The following is a 15,736-nucleotide window of genomic DNA, read 5'->3' as shown; positions in this document are numbered from 1 at the left end:
GTATTTAGATTTTTAAAGTGGTTGGATTCACTTTTTAATATCCATCTCAAATTTCTTCTTTTACAGATTAAATATCTCCAGTGTTTCAACTGTTCTGGAAAAGGCATTGCATCCAGTGGTGCTTCTCAAACTTGAATGTGCTTCATATCTTCTGGAGCTATCAAAATGCAGATTCTGATGCAACAGGCCTGGATGTGGCCTGTAATATAATCGCTTGTTTGTCTTAAATAATGTCTTAACCCAGTTTTGAGGTCCTAGCTGGAAGCCAGTCAGTTCCCCTAATTAATTCCATACCCCAACCACTTGCCTGAATGAGTTTTCACAGTCTGGTTAATTATGCACTTGAGCTAATTGATCTGAGGCCAGGTATCAGACAACTCGGGGCAGCCCTTATAATGCAGAACCTGTACATTTATTCAAAGAAGCAAATCCACAAAGAGGCAAAGAAACCTAGCCACCCCACTCCACCTACCATACATAAGCTACACCCTTACAGCACCAAATTTCTAGTACCCCATCTTGAGGTACAACCCCAGTATGAAACTGCCCAGCAGCATCCCATCATTTGGAGCTATAAGTAACAAAGTCCTGCCTTTCATCTATCCCAGTGTCAGTGTGCTGTGTCCTGACATCAAAAAAATTCCAATTTGCCTGTTGGTTCCCATGACTCTCTTTACCCAGATTTCCTTGGTGATGGATATTTAAACTATTGGCTAAACTTAGAGGACTGCAGACCAGCCCAGGTGAGGACCTCACTTAGGACAGTAGGAATGATAGATCTCTTGAGCTGCACCTCTGGGGTCAACTTTCCAATATATTTCTGGTCACACCCTATGTTTGGCATAGGCTTATTTCAGGAGCTTGCACTTCCTCAGGACCAATGGTGTGTTTTTGTTTTTAATTATTATTTAGAGAAGAATTTTGGTTTGTCCGTGTGCTTCTGGTGACCCCTGTGGAAGAAGATATTGATCAGATTTCCTCACAGTACAGAAATGACACTCTGGTTTTGTTGCTATTTCTCAGGCGGCAGTGACCGTGGCTTATTTTCTGTGGTACGACACACCTTACTGTTGTCAACTAACTTCATGTTCCCCAGATCCCCAGAGGTATTGTGGATTGTACTATAAGTCAGTAGCCCAATGTTTGAACCAAAGTTGAGACTCTTGGACAAGGGAATGAATATCTCATCTCTGTACCCCACCCCCATACACTTGCCAAAGTTACCCAATTGCTTAAATCATGAAAAAACACTATCCAGTGTATTTGGGCTTTACTAAGTGCCACTCCATATCAATATTTGAATTGACTGATACTTTGAACAAGGAGCTATGCTGTCCTAAGGAGAGGCAGCTAGAACTCACTAAGTGTAGAACCCAGTCCCTGGGAGGTGGACTGGGAAGGATTGGAACAAGAGATCGCTGCCTATGAGGTGGGCTACCACTCTCCTCCCCTTTCCTGTAATCCACAGGAAGTCCACATTATGATTTACCAGACAGACAGAAACTAAAGACTGTGGCTTTAGGTTGCTAGAGGTTCAAAACAGGGAAAAAATGAGGGAAAGGGATTAAAAAATACCAAAATCCAGGACACATTGGGAGGACACTGAGTGGCTTTTTGTGTTTCTACAACATGGATTCTAGATTAACTTCAACGTTTGCCAAAATGCACCAATGATAAAGCTTCCTGGACTTAATTAGTATTGAGTCTTAAATTATAATTATACCTGAGGATCCCACTAAATTTAAATATGGTATCCTGTATAATCTGGAGAAAATAACTACATACAAACTGGACAAAAATAGCCATGCCTCATTTTAATTATAGCCTTGGCTAAGATTCCCATAGTCATAGTACCCTTTGCCCTGAAGTATCTGATATTAGACATAAACACTCTGATATAGTGAGTAATAAGTTTAAGTTAAATTAAGTCTTTGGCACTTACAAATTGGCTTGATAAAATGGGATCCCACAAGCCCCTAGTTAGAATAGTTAATACCTCCCAAATAAATCAAAATGGGGTCTTCAGGGATCAAAATTTGTTATATAAGACCTAATTAATGAATGCATGATATCTCCACTGCTTCTTCATTTGACAGCATAGTTTTGCCAGTTCTTAAACAAGGAAGGAATAAATGGCCTATGATGGTAAATTACCACAAACTTAGTGCTGTGGTCATATCCATTGAGTCCCCAGAACCCAATATTATTAAAATTACCAACTCTATTCAATCAGTAGCCAGTAAATGTCTTACCATTATATATTGGACTTCTATGTTCTAAGTTCTATTCCGTGCTTACTTTAATAACCTCTCAGGAGCTGTTCACCTTCACCTCCAAAGGACACACACACCTTTATTGGCCTCCCTATAATGTACCTTGACAGCTATGCCAATGCACACCATCTTTGCAGATAAGATCTTAACTGTATCCACTTTTCTTTAGGAGCACAGGTATGATCATCATCTCATTGATGATATCCTCCATTAACGAGATTCATTTGGCACACTCATTAGAAATTTTTAGTTCTGAAAGCAATATACTTCTTATTTACAGATTTTACTTTGTTTCACTAATGGTTCTACTTACAAATCAGCCCATACTGGGGAAAAAAAAAGTCTCTAGAATCTTTCCAAATCCAAATCAAAAGGTACTTACATTAGTGCTCTCAGAGACTCCTTCACCGTAAAAACCTTAGCAACTTTCTCTCATGCCTCCTGGTGTCTCTGGACAACCTACGATGGCCATAAATTGTCTGTGGGCTTCTGATGCGAAACAAAACAAAACAAAAAAAAAAAACAAAAAACAAGCCCTGCCCTTTTGACACCATTAGAGTAAAAATTGCTAGTCACAGACTGGGCTATCCTGAAAACAGGCCCTCACAAACCTTGAGACTATAACCTTCCACACCTACCTATCTATCATTATTTCTTGGGTAATGAAAGCAGCATCTTCCAAGTTTGTCAAGGTTACTGAGGCCTCCTTAATATAGGAAGGAGCCAAAACTGAAGCCTCTAGTATATTCCACCTGTAAGAGAGAGAGGAGTGGCTTCCCCTGTCCTCAGTCTTTTGCCAGATATGGTCCTGGAGGAAATCACTTCTCCCCTAGACAGCTTACCTACCTGGGAAGCCCCTTAAAACAGACTGAGTGAACAATAATAAGTCCATACACTTTGCCAGTAATATTGCCACCATCATAAATTATAGAGTTTAGTAGAATCTTGACTGATAGAGGATGGGACTCAATGTTCAGGACAACCAGCAAATGTATTAAGATGGCCACATATGTACTTCTTCTTTTTTTTTTTTTTTTTAAAGATTTTATTTTTATTTATTTGACAGAGAGAGAGATCACAAGTAGGCAGAGAGGCAGGCAGAGAGAGAGGAGGAAGCAGGCTCCCTGCAGAGCAGAGAGCCCGATGTGGGGCTCGATCTCAGGACCCTGAGATCATGACCTGAGCCGAAGGCAGTGGCTTAATCCACTGAGCCACCCAGGCGCCCCACATATGTACTTCTATGGCAAATATTTGTTCATTGTTTCCATAAAGATATTGGGATCTAATTTAAGCTTCAGAAATTAAATTCTAGTCCCAGATTTTCCACCTTTATCTTTTCATTGTTAATTATGACCAATGAAACAGACTATGGTTTCAAAAAACAAATTTGAAAATAATTCTCTTATTTTTTTCTGCAGAATATAACATTTTTATTTTTAACATGATAGTTCTTATACATGTGATATTTACAGAAATCACTGAAAATAGTTTGGGAGAGATAACAAAGTAAAGCAAGCTCATTGGATTATATATACACTCAGAGAGAACAATGGCTAATAATACATTTCTTCTGTTCAGTAGAATCTTGCCAAATTAATCAGGATTATGTGAAATACTACTTAACTTAAAGGACAAGATAATAGCCTGTCTTCTACAAGAGACTGTGTCTTAGAAACATATAGGAAAGATATTCAGTAGTTCAAAATATTATATCATTCCTCTCCATGATAATTATAATCTATGGTTTATAAAAATCTCTCAGTATTATAAAAGTAGGTACTAACAAATGTAAAGCCTTGTTTGCCAATTAATCTTTAATTACTTATTCTTTATGGGCATAAATTTAAGATCAATTGTTCATTATTTAATTGGAAAAAAGAAGATATGATACTGGCATGTACATCTATGACAGCATATGCATTAAAATTTGAAGGATATATATCCCCCTGCCTACGAATATCTCCTTGATTTTTCTATCAAATTATCAGAAGTTTATATTGATGATCACTGGACCAAGTTTTGAAGTCTTCTAAAAATATTGCTGCCAGAGCAGTATAATGTTTGAACTCATTCTTTAAAAATTATATCATATTATTGTTTATTATTGTTTTTCTTTTTGATGCATAGAATAGGAGATAAAGGGTTGACAGGTACTGATAAGATGGAAAGAACCTGACTTAGCTATTATTTCCATGGCTATCTCTGTAGTGAGGAGTCTACAGTCACAGGTAGCATGAAGGGTAGGAAGAAAAATTGTTTGTCCAATAATGATTTGCCAGAGAATTTAATCTTATATGTGTGTGTAATGTCAGGGGAGTAGTGGGAAAATATAAAATAACACAGTTTTATTTATTTTTCTTTATACCATGTGTTTTTATTTAATTGAAGTATAGTTGGTATAAAATATTATATTATTTTAAGCATACAACAGAGTGATTCAACATTTGTATACATTATGAAATGCTCACCATAGTAAGTATAACCACCATGTCATCATACAGATTTATTATGATATTTAAAGATTTATTTATTTATTTGAGAGAGAGAGAAAGCACAGGGGAGGAGCAGAGGGAAAGAATCTTCAAGCAGACTTCCCACTGAGCATGGAGCCTGACACAGGGCTTGATCTCATGACCTGAGCAGAAACCAAGAATCTTGAGTCAACTAAGTCACCCAGGTGTCCCTGCAATATATTTTTTTAAAAAACAAGGGAAGAAAACACTTTTGCCTCTGTATACAAGCCTACTACAAGTCCTAAGAACAAGATACCTGTAAGACATAAATTGTCTTTCTGCCTGAATGCATTCTTTCAGTACTAAAATGAAACCAAAAGTTAAGTCCTAGATAATTGAATAGTTCAAGTCCTGTTCTCAAATATAGGTATCTCTACAGTTAATACCCATTGAGCAGAATAAGAGATCCCCACTATTTTCTTCTGTAGTTTCAGAAGAAGACATTGATGGCCAATGTCACATTTACTTGAAACATAGAAAGAAGTAGAATAAATGATAGTGTCATTTTTTTTTTTAAGAATGCCTTGTTATTTGGCTTAGAAAGACTATTGACTTGTACTTACTGTGCTAATAGTTTTTGTGTCTTTTTTTAACTTGTATTTTTTTTATTATTTTTTTATTTGTTTATTTTCAGTGTAACAGTATTCATTGTTTTTGCACCACACCCAGTGCTCCATGCAATACGTGCCCTTTCTATTACCCACTACCTGCTTCCCCAACCTCCCACCCCCTGCCCCTTCAAAACCCTCAGGTTGTTTTTCAGAGTCCATAGTCTCTCATGGTTCATCTCCCCTTCCAAATTCTCTCACCTCCCTTCTCCTCTCCATCTCCATGTCCTCCATGTTTTTTGTTATGCTCCACAAAAAAGTGAAACCATATGATACTTGACTCTCTCTGCTTGACTTATTTCGCTCAACATAATCTCTTCCAGTCCCATCCATCTTGCTACAAAAGTTGTATGTATGTCCTTTCTGATGGAGGCATAATACTCCATCGTGTATATGGAGTATACATAATAAGTTTGTATATTATTTTGTATACATAATAATATCTTCCTTATCCATTCATCCGTTGAAGGGCATCTTGGTTCTTTCCACAGTTTGGCGAGCTTGGCCATTGCTGCTATAAACATTGGGGTACAGATGGCTCTTCTTTTCACTCCATCTGTATCTTTGGGGTAAATACCCAGCAGTGCAATTACAGGGTCATAGGGAAGCTCTATTTTTAATTTCTTGAGGAATCTCCACACTGTTCTCCAAAGTGGCTACACCAACTTGCATTCCCACCAACAGTGTAAGAGGGTTCCCTTTCTCCACAACCTCTCCAACACAGGTTGTTTCCTGTCTTGCTAATTTTGGTCATTCTAACTGGTGTAAGGTGGTATCTCAATGTGATTTTAATTTGAATCTCCCTGATGGCTAGTGATAATGAACATTTTTTCACGTGTCTGATAGCCATTTGTATGTCTTCATTGGAGAAGTGTCTGTTCATGTCTTCTGCCCATTTTTTGATATGATTATCTGTTTTGTGTGTGTGTTGAGTTTGAGGAGTTCTTTATAAATCCTGGATATCAACCTTTTGTCTGTACTGTCATTTGCAAATATCTTCTCCCATTCCGTGGGCTGCCTCTTTGTTTTGTTGACTATTTCCTTTGCTGTGCAGAAGCTTTTGATCTTGATGAAGTCCCAAAAGTTCATTTTTGCTTTTGTTTCCTTTGCCTTTGGAGACATATCTTGAAAGAAGTTGCTGTGGCTGGTATCGAAGAGGTTACTGCCTACGTTCTTCTCTAGGATTCTGATGGATTCCTGTCTCACGTTGAGGTCTTTTATCCATTTTGAGTTTATCTTTGTGTACGGTGTAAGAGAATGTTCGAGTTTCATTCTTCTACATATAGCTGTCCCACAGCAAATATCATCCTCAATGGGAAAAAGCTTGCAGCCTTCCCATTGAGATCAGGAACAGGACAAGGATGCCCACTCTCACCACTCTTGTTCAACATAGTATTAGAAGTCCTAGCAATGGCAATCAGACAACAAAGAGAAATAAAAGGTATCCAAATTGGCAATGAAGAAGTCAAACGCTCTCTCTTCACAGATGACATGATTCTTTATATGGAAAAGAATCCACCCCCAAACTACTAGAACTCATACAGCAATTCAGTATCGTGGCAGGATATAAAGTCAACGTACAGAAATCAGTGGCTTTCTTATACACTAACAATGAAAATGCAAAAAGGGAAATTAGAGAATCGATTCCATTTACTGTAGCACCAAGAACCATAAGATACCTGGGAATAAACCTAACCAAAGAGGTAAAGGATCTGTACTCGAAGAACTACAGAACACTCATGAAAGAAATTGAAGAAGACACAAAAAGATGGAAGAACATTCCATGCTCTTGGATCAGAAGAATAAACATTGTTAAAATGTCTATACTGCCTAGAGCAATCTATACTTTTAATGCCATTCTGATCAAAATTCCACCGGTATTTTTCAAAGAGCTGGCCAAATAATCCTAAAATTTGTATGGAATCAGAAGAGACCCAGAATTGCTAAGGAAATGTTTAAAAAACAAAACTGGCGGCATCACGTTACCTGATTTCAAGCTTTACTACAAAGCTGTGATCACCAAGACAGCGTGGTACTGGCATCAAAATGACACATAGACCAGTGGAACAGAGTGGAGAGCCCAGATATGGACGCTCAACTCTATGGTCAAATAATCTTCGACAAAACAGGAAAAAATATACAATGGAAAAGAGACAGTCTCTTCAATAAATGGTGCTGGGAAAAATAGTTTTTGTGTCTTGAAAAAGTAATTCTCTGTGACAGAGAATGTTTAAAAAAATTGTATGTCTTTATTCATACATATTTGTTCTATGAGTGAGGAACTTAACACTATTTTAGAACAAATTATTAGTTTGGAAAAATGTTATTTAAGCTCTTCACAGTCACGAATACTCTTGATAAATATTGCTGGGTTTTTGCTCATACAAAATTGGAGGCAAAAATGAATCTGTATAAATTCATTGGTTCCTGACTTAGTAAAAATTTGGGAGAGTTGAGTGATGCCAAAATATTTAAAAAATTAAACCTTTTATCATGAATGTGAATAAAAATAGACAAAATAATGTGTATGATTGCAAAGCATTTTATAAAATACAATTAATTGTAGAATTTAAAGTGCGCACTTTAGTTAAATTCAGATCCATTTAGACTTCACAAGGCTCCTTTCTCATCTATTACCAGTTACATCATACCATCATAACATATTTAAGCACCATTACCCTTCTGATGCAGATGGGATAAATAAGCCCACGTCGTATAGCTTAAAGTTGCAGAACTGGACTTGAATGCAGGTATTTTTGGGTCATGTAACTTTTCTGAACTGCTTAGAGAATACAGTTAAAGCAGCTGCTTTCAGCATGTCCATTCTTTGTGCAGCATCTCTGTATTCATAGCATAGCAAAGAAACTGGCTTGAGAGCAATTGCAGAAACATCTTGTGAAAAATAAAGTCAAATTAGTGGCACATGTAGCAAAGAAGGATGAGGACTATGAGCAGTCCTCTACATTTGTCTCTTCCAAGAGAAGAATCCGTCTATTTTGTGAAGCAGTCATTTTTTCCCTTGTAACTAAGGGTAATTGATGCACCATTGTTCAATATACCCATTCAAAGAGCAGACTGAGAACACTAATGTATTATATTTGAAGGACTAGTACTCTCCAGTTTGAAAAACCAAGACTTGTTAGGTTGCAATGGTAGAAATCACTAAGGAACATAAAGAATTGGTTTGAACTCCTTTATTAGGATTTTTTTTTATAGTATTTGTTCTGTCAGAGGAAAGCCACAAAAGGCACATCTGTCTATTCTGCTAGCATGAAGTTGTAACATTTAGTAGAAGTGAAAAGGTATGTCACTTTTGCCAGACACAGCATGGAAAATTCTGACATTTCCTTATTCACAGAGTGGAAATAAACATTTACTTCAACTATGGAATCCACTTAAAGAATTTGGACATTGTGATGATTTTCCTTCGTGCTATAACATAAAATTTATTCCATCCAGTCTTTATAAAATTAAAACTATCTTTCATGATAAATACCCAAATGTTTTTTCCTATTTATTTAAGTAATATCCCTATGTCTATTACACCTCAGTGTCTTATTACATTATTCTATTTGTAGGCACTGAGCATTTATTACATAACACTTCCTGTTTCTTTACATATGATATTAGTAAAGAAAAACAGATATAATGTGATTCCCGCTGATTTTTACCTTTATGTTACTGAGTTTAACCCCTACAACCTCTACTCTACAATTACCATTTTGAATCAAAATCTTCCACCTCCACTGCATTATGCTGTATGGATTAATCTGTAATTTAAATAAGAGACCAACTGGTCATCTACCACATGACACTTTATCCTAGAAAGAACAATACTTGTCTCACATTACAATTTAAGTTGCTTAGAAATTGTGATGCCCACTCTCACCTCTTCCTCTAGAAGCCACACAAAAGTATATCCAAACTACATAAATAGTATCCTAAACACAAACTGCAGTTATTGACAGAAAAATATACATATAATTTCAGTGAATTATATTCATTATATCTCATTCCTAGCAAGATGAACACAATTTCAAGTAAATATTTGTGTACAATTTGTATGGTAAAACTAAAAAAACAAAAACAAAACAAAAAAGGAGTAGAGGAATGTTTTCTATGCACAGAAGATTTCAAAATGAAAAACCAAAGATACAGTTTGGCCAAGTTTGGAGTATAAAATCATGTATGTGGTATTTATGGTAATTAAAAAAAAGCACTTTTGGTGAAATTATTTCCTCAAAATCTTGTTTATTCTGTACAAAAATTGACTACATGAAAATAAAACTTTGTTTTATATATAAACAGGACCTTTTAGCTGCTCAAGTGATTTAGAAAATGTGGTTTATGAAGCAATTTGAGCCACCCATTGTGATTAGAATATTAAAAAAATCCACAAGCGTCTTAATAAAGGATATTCATGGGCTCATTTAAGAGACAAATTTACAAGAACTTGTTGAGATGTGTTCACATAAATAATCTTCCTTTAAATCTATTAGCAAACCTTAGCAGAGTATGAGACCAAGCTTTAATTAAGAATGCCCTGTGGATGTAGATTAGCTATATGCTGAGACCTGTAAATCCAAATATACATTGTCTGCCTAAATCAGCTTGACTCTACAATGATTTGTTACAAAATTTTGGGTCAACTGTGTTTTGATTCACCCACTAACACATCAGCAATTAAAATAACTTGGTTATTGTTGCATATTTCCAAAATATAAAATGTTACTTTCTAGTAGTTTTGCTTAAAATGAACTTAAATGTTAAATAAATAAATAAGTCAAGCTTAGGAAAATTGTTGAAACAGTAAGTCTTAAGCAAAAGCAAAACAAAACCCAATATTCAAGGAACTATTAATTTATGCTTCATAATGTTCCCTCCCTAGTCTCATTGTCATATCAACCCATAAGTTTTGGGCAATGGGGCAATTTTGGCCATTAAAAAAAATATATTTATTTATTTATTTGAAAGAGAGAGGAGGGGCACCTGGGTGACTCAGTGGGTTAAGCCTCTGTCTTTGGCTAAGGTCATGATCTCAGGGTCCAGGGATCAAGCCCTGCACTGGGTTCTCTGCTCGGCAGGGAGCCTGCTTTCCCTTCTCTCTCTGCCTGCCTCTCTGCCTACTTGTGATCTCTCTCTCTCTGTCAAATAAGTAAATATAATCTTTTTTTTAAAAGATTTTATTTACTTATTTAACACAGAAAGAGATTACAAGTAGGCAGAGAGATGCAGGCAGAGATACGCAGGCAGAGAGAGAAAGGGGAAGCAGGTTTCTTGCTGAGCAGAAAGCCCCATGCGGGGCTCGATCCCAGGACCCTGAGATCATGACCTGAGCTGAAGACAGAGGCCCAACCCACTGAGCCACCCAGGTGCCCCATAAATATAATCTTAAAAAAAAAAAAAAGAAAGAAAGAAAGGGGGGGGTCATGCTAGTACAAGCAGGGAAGGGGGGAGGGAGAGGGAGAGAAGCAGATTCCCTTCTGAGAGAGGAGCCAGACATAGGACTCCATCTCAGGATAATCCAGTCAGACACTTAACTGACTGAGCCACCCAGGTGCCCCAATTTTGGCCATTTTAATAGTAAAATTCTGACTATTCTATTTTCTCCTTTTCATACTGAGAGTGGGGTCTTCTATTTCTCTTTAGGATGCAGAAAATATCAATAAACCAATGCCATCTCATTTATCTTTTCATCCAGTCAATGTAAAACTTAGCCCCAACTCACTGTAGTAATTAAATATGTTATTTCATGATTAAAAAATCATTTTTTTAAATAGTTGAAGTAAGTTGGTAGGAAATGTTTGCATAGAAATAACTTTTTGGATTTATGACTTAATAATGATTGTGGAAAACAATTCAACTAGATATGTAGTATAGTAAAGTGCTATGAGCCCAGATTCTGAATCCTTTTTCCCAGGTGCAAATATTGGTTCTGCCACTTGTTGTTCGTAAGTGCATTAGTTCTTTTGCATCTCAGATTCTTTAAGTGTACAATGAAAGCAGCAATAGTATATACCTGACAGAGTTCTTGTGAGAATACCTGAATTAATATATGTTAAACACTTAGAGCAGTGCCTGCCTGCACATAGTCATTGCTTTGTTTTAACTATTATTATTATCACCCCAAAGTACAGTGGACAGTACTATATTTTATCCAGTGTTCAATGTTGTGGTTTATCAAAGTTCTTTTTTTTTTAAAGATTTTATTTATTTATTTGAGAGAGAGTGAGAGAGCATGAGAGAGGAGAAATCAGAGGGAGAAGCAGACTCCTCGCTGAGTAGGGAGCCTGATGCGGGACTCGATCCTGGGGCCCCAAGATCATGACCTGAGGCAAAGGCAGTTGCTTAACCAACTGAGCCACCCAGGTGCCCTATCAAAGTTCTTAATCCACTCTTATTTTTAGGATAAATGACCAAACATGATTTCTGAGATTCCGATTTTTGATCCTTTTATTTGTACTCCTAGCATTCACTTTACATATTGGTGAAGTGGCAATTCTACTAGCAGTTTATTTCAGACATTTTGTATAGTAAGAGCTAATAAAATATATAAGACACTTTCCAAATAAAGAAATATGTGTCTTCCAGTAAATCAGTAGAGAATTGCATTTAAACGTGTGTAACATCATTCATCTGAGTATCTTAAAATTGCCTTATGGACAAGTATGATTCTATTTAAAAGCCAGAGAAAATGAGATCTGAAATTACTTTTTCAAAAGGTCAAAAGGCAGAAAGCTAGAAACAAAATTGAGGTTTCTAAATTTCCTACTAGAGCAACCTAATCAGTAAGCCTACCTGAGTCTTCCAAGTCATTCTAATGACCTAGATAGTGAACAGTTAATTTTCCACATGAGTGCATTAGACATGGGGCACTTTACTCCTTCAGTCCCTCTGGCTCTTCACTGTCTTTCCCACACAGATCTCCAAAAAGCCTGTGCTTCTCTTTGATGAGAAACATTCCTGCAAAGCCTAAATAAGCTGAACAACTTCTGCTAGAGTATGGTGGAATCATCCAGGTTTTTGGACAGACACATTCCTGGTTAGTAAAATTACTCAATAAATAGTTAATGAGCATTAATATGTACTGGTTGCTATGTCAGACAAAAAGAAAAAAAAATAGAAGGATGATATTTTCTTCATTAAATCTCTTGGAGCAAACATCTCCAATGATAGACCTGTTTTTTTGTGCCAAGGAGTTAGTAGCCTTGGGAAATCTCCACTGCTAGCTTGTTATTATTGACCTTTTCTAAGAGTTCACCAAACGTTGGAGGTGGAATCTGCTGACTTGGCCCAATATACAGAACCAGAAAGGTGATTACATGTGTTTGCTTTTCACTACTCTGAGTTACCCTCCCTCATATAGGTGAACAACCCCAAATCTGTCCATCTCCTCTGGTGGGCATCTATGTTAGACCTGTCTTTCTCTGTACTGTCATCCCAAACAATGTACTGGTATATCTTTTTTCCACTTACCTTAAACTTTTCCAAAATATTGTCTGTACCAGCTACATGTTCATATCCCTTAGCTCCTTTGCAAGACCTTAGCTCCCCTCCTTCAAGCTAATACCAGTTCCACTTTTCGTGTCTCAAACTGAGTTTGCATTGAATTTCCAAGTATTTTATACAATGTCTGCATTTTTTTGCAATCTTAAGCAAAGAGAAATTGGAGCCTTCTAATCCAGAATCAGATGTGTGCCATTTTAAGAACTCTAGAAATCCAGAAATTTCACAATATTGAAGGTTGAGCTCATGGACCCTAAGTAACTTCTAGATGGACTAGATGAGTGATGTACATTATAAACCCCCATGAAATTAGGTGCAAAAAATAATGTTTGTGTGTATACATATATGTATACATACATATGTATACATATACATATATACATATATGTATAGCTAATAAACACATGCATATGACATTTTTTCAAGAAATATTTCACAGCTTTCCTCAGATAGTCAATAAGATATTGATACACACACATATATATACATACATATATAGTTTATATATATATATACTATATATATACATATATAGTGTATATATAGTGTATAGTATATATTTAATAAACACTTGCATATGACATTTTTTCAAGAAATATTTCACAGCTTTCCTCAGATAGTCAATAAGAACTAAGACTTGAGGGAATAAATTTTTTAAAAATTATAATGTAGATAGGGCGCCTGGGTGGCTCAGTGGGTTAAAACTTCTGCCTTTGGCTCAGGTCATGATCCCAGGGTCCTGGGATTGAGCCCTGCTTTGGGCTCTCTGCTCAGCAGGGAGCCTGCTTCCCTTCCTCTCTTTCTGCCTGCCTCTCTGCCTACTTGTGATCTCTGTCTGTCAAATAAATAAATAAAATCTTTGAAAAAAATAAAAATTATAATGTAGAAATACAGGTAAATAGATATGGGAAGAGGAATTATCCAAATAAAGAGGAAAGACTTTTAAAAGTGCAAAGTATATAGTATTGAAAATACACTCAGAGTTAATCAGAAAAGTGTTCACTAGAGAAGTTGGAAACATTTGATGAGCCGGGAAGTGTGGAAGAGCACTCAAGGAAACCATTTCTATTTTATTACCAGCATAGAGGAAAGCTTTGAAAAAGGATGTACTTATGGGATAACAGTGCTGATAACTTCCATCTTTATGATGACTATACAACCAGTCCTGTGCAAAATATTTTATATGGATTATTTAGTGCTCACTACAACTTTATGTACATGGGTGCATTTCATTATCTCATTTACACATAAGAAAATCAATGCTCAATCAGGGTAAGTAACTTGATAAGATCCTGTAGCTAATAAGTGGCTGAGCCAAGATGTAAACCTTAACCACTGAACACTAACTGGTGCTTGCTGGGGTACATGGTTGATTTTAAAATGAGAATAGAAATGAGATTCTGCCTCTCATTAAAAAACAGTGAATCGACATACGAATAACTTTTTATTAATCTCTCTGTCAAAGTTAGGCACAGTTTGCTAATAAGAGTCCATATTCTCAATGATTTCTTGGTCTGTTACTAGTACAAAAACTTCCCTTTACAACTGACTTCAAATTTATGAAATTACCATTTAATAACCTATTTTAACCATTTTCCACTTTCAGATGTTGCAAAGAATTCTTCAATAATGGAGATTCTTGCTAGCTATTGTCTGCTTTACCACGCAGTTGCTTTAAAAGATACTCTTATTAAAATGCCAATTAATGTTCTGATGAAAGATGAAAAAGGCTGCAATTCATTTGGAGCAAGAATAGATATTAGCACCTTTCACTTTGTGATTATGTACCTTGTCCTTACTAAATAATATAAAGCTCCTTTTTTCCCTCTCATATTTAATGAAATGAATTGGAGACAAGTTGCTAACCTTTCAAAAAAGAATCTCCCTAGAACATGGAGTTAGAAAGCAAATTGAATAAGCAAGCAATTACTGGGGATTATTCTTTGGTTTGGACTTTGATCAAAGAGAATGGAATGTGCAGTTGCCATAGATATAGAGGAGTTGAAATAAGAATTTGTACTTCTAGGGGCAGGGGTGGGAGGTTGGGGGAACAGGTGGTGGGTAATAGGGAGGGCACGTATTGCATAGAGCACTGGGTGTTGTGCAAAAACAATGAATACTGTTACGCTGAAAAAAATTAATTTAGTATATGTGCTGCCGAAGCGAGCACTGAAAAAAATTAATTTAAAAAAATAAGTAACTCTTAAAAAAAAAAAGAATTTGTACTTCTAGTGACTTTACAGGATGCTTGTGTGTTAGGTGAACTGCCAGACATATCAGAAGTCTTATCAGAAACTAAGAGACAAACCAGATGCTTGAATACCTAAATATGGAATACTTAAATGGATCTGTTCAAGATTCTGATGACATAATAATAAATTCAGAACAGAAAATCATAGGTAAATGTAATTTACCTCCTCTTTGTAAATGTCTTTATTTTCTTTGTGATAAACAAACAGACAAACAAACAAAAACTCCCCAGAAATTTCACAGTAGAAGGTGACTTCATTTTATATATCATTATTTTGTGGAAGCATCATGGCATTGATCAAAAGCACTCTTCTGCAGAAAACTATCTTGGGATTTCTCAAACCAGCCTGGTTTCATGCCCTACAAATTTCAAGTTGCTTCTAGCTTTGCCTAGACTAAATACATGCACTAAGTTAACCAAAATTAATAGGTAAAATGATGGGATTTATATGCTTAAATATTTTTGCTCTAAAGAAAAAGAAAGCAAAGGTTATTTCTTCATTTGATTAGTTCATCTACATATATAGTCAATTTTACTTGATGCTTTTTAAGAATATTAACATAACTGATGACCATGAAAATTATG

This window comes from Meles meles, chromosome 13 (genome assembly GCF_922984935.1).
Source record: "Meles meles chromosome 13, mMelMel3.1 paternal haplotype, whole genome shotgun sequence".
NCBI classification, from domain to species: domain Eukaryota; kingdom Metazoa; phylum Chordata; class Mammalia; order Carnivora; family Mustelidae; genus Meles; species Meles meles.
The sequence above is the reverse complement of the archived record's forward strand: the minus strand, read 5'-3'. Positions refer to the sequence as shown.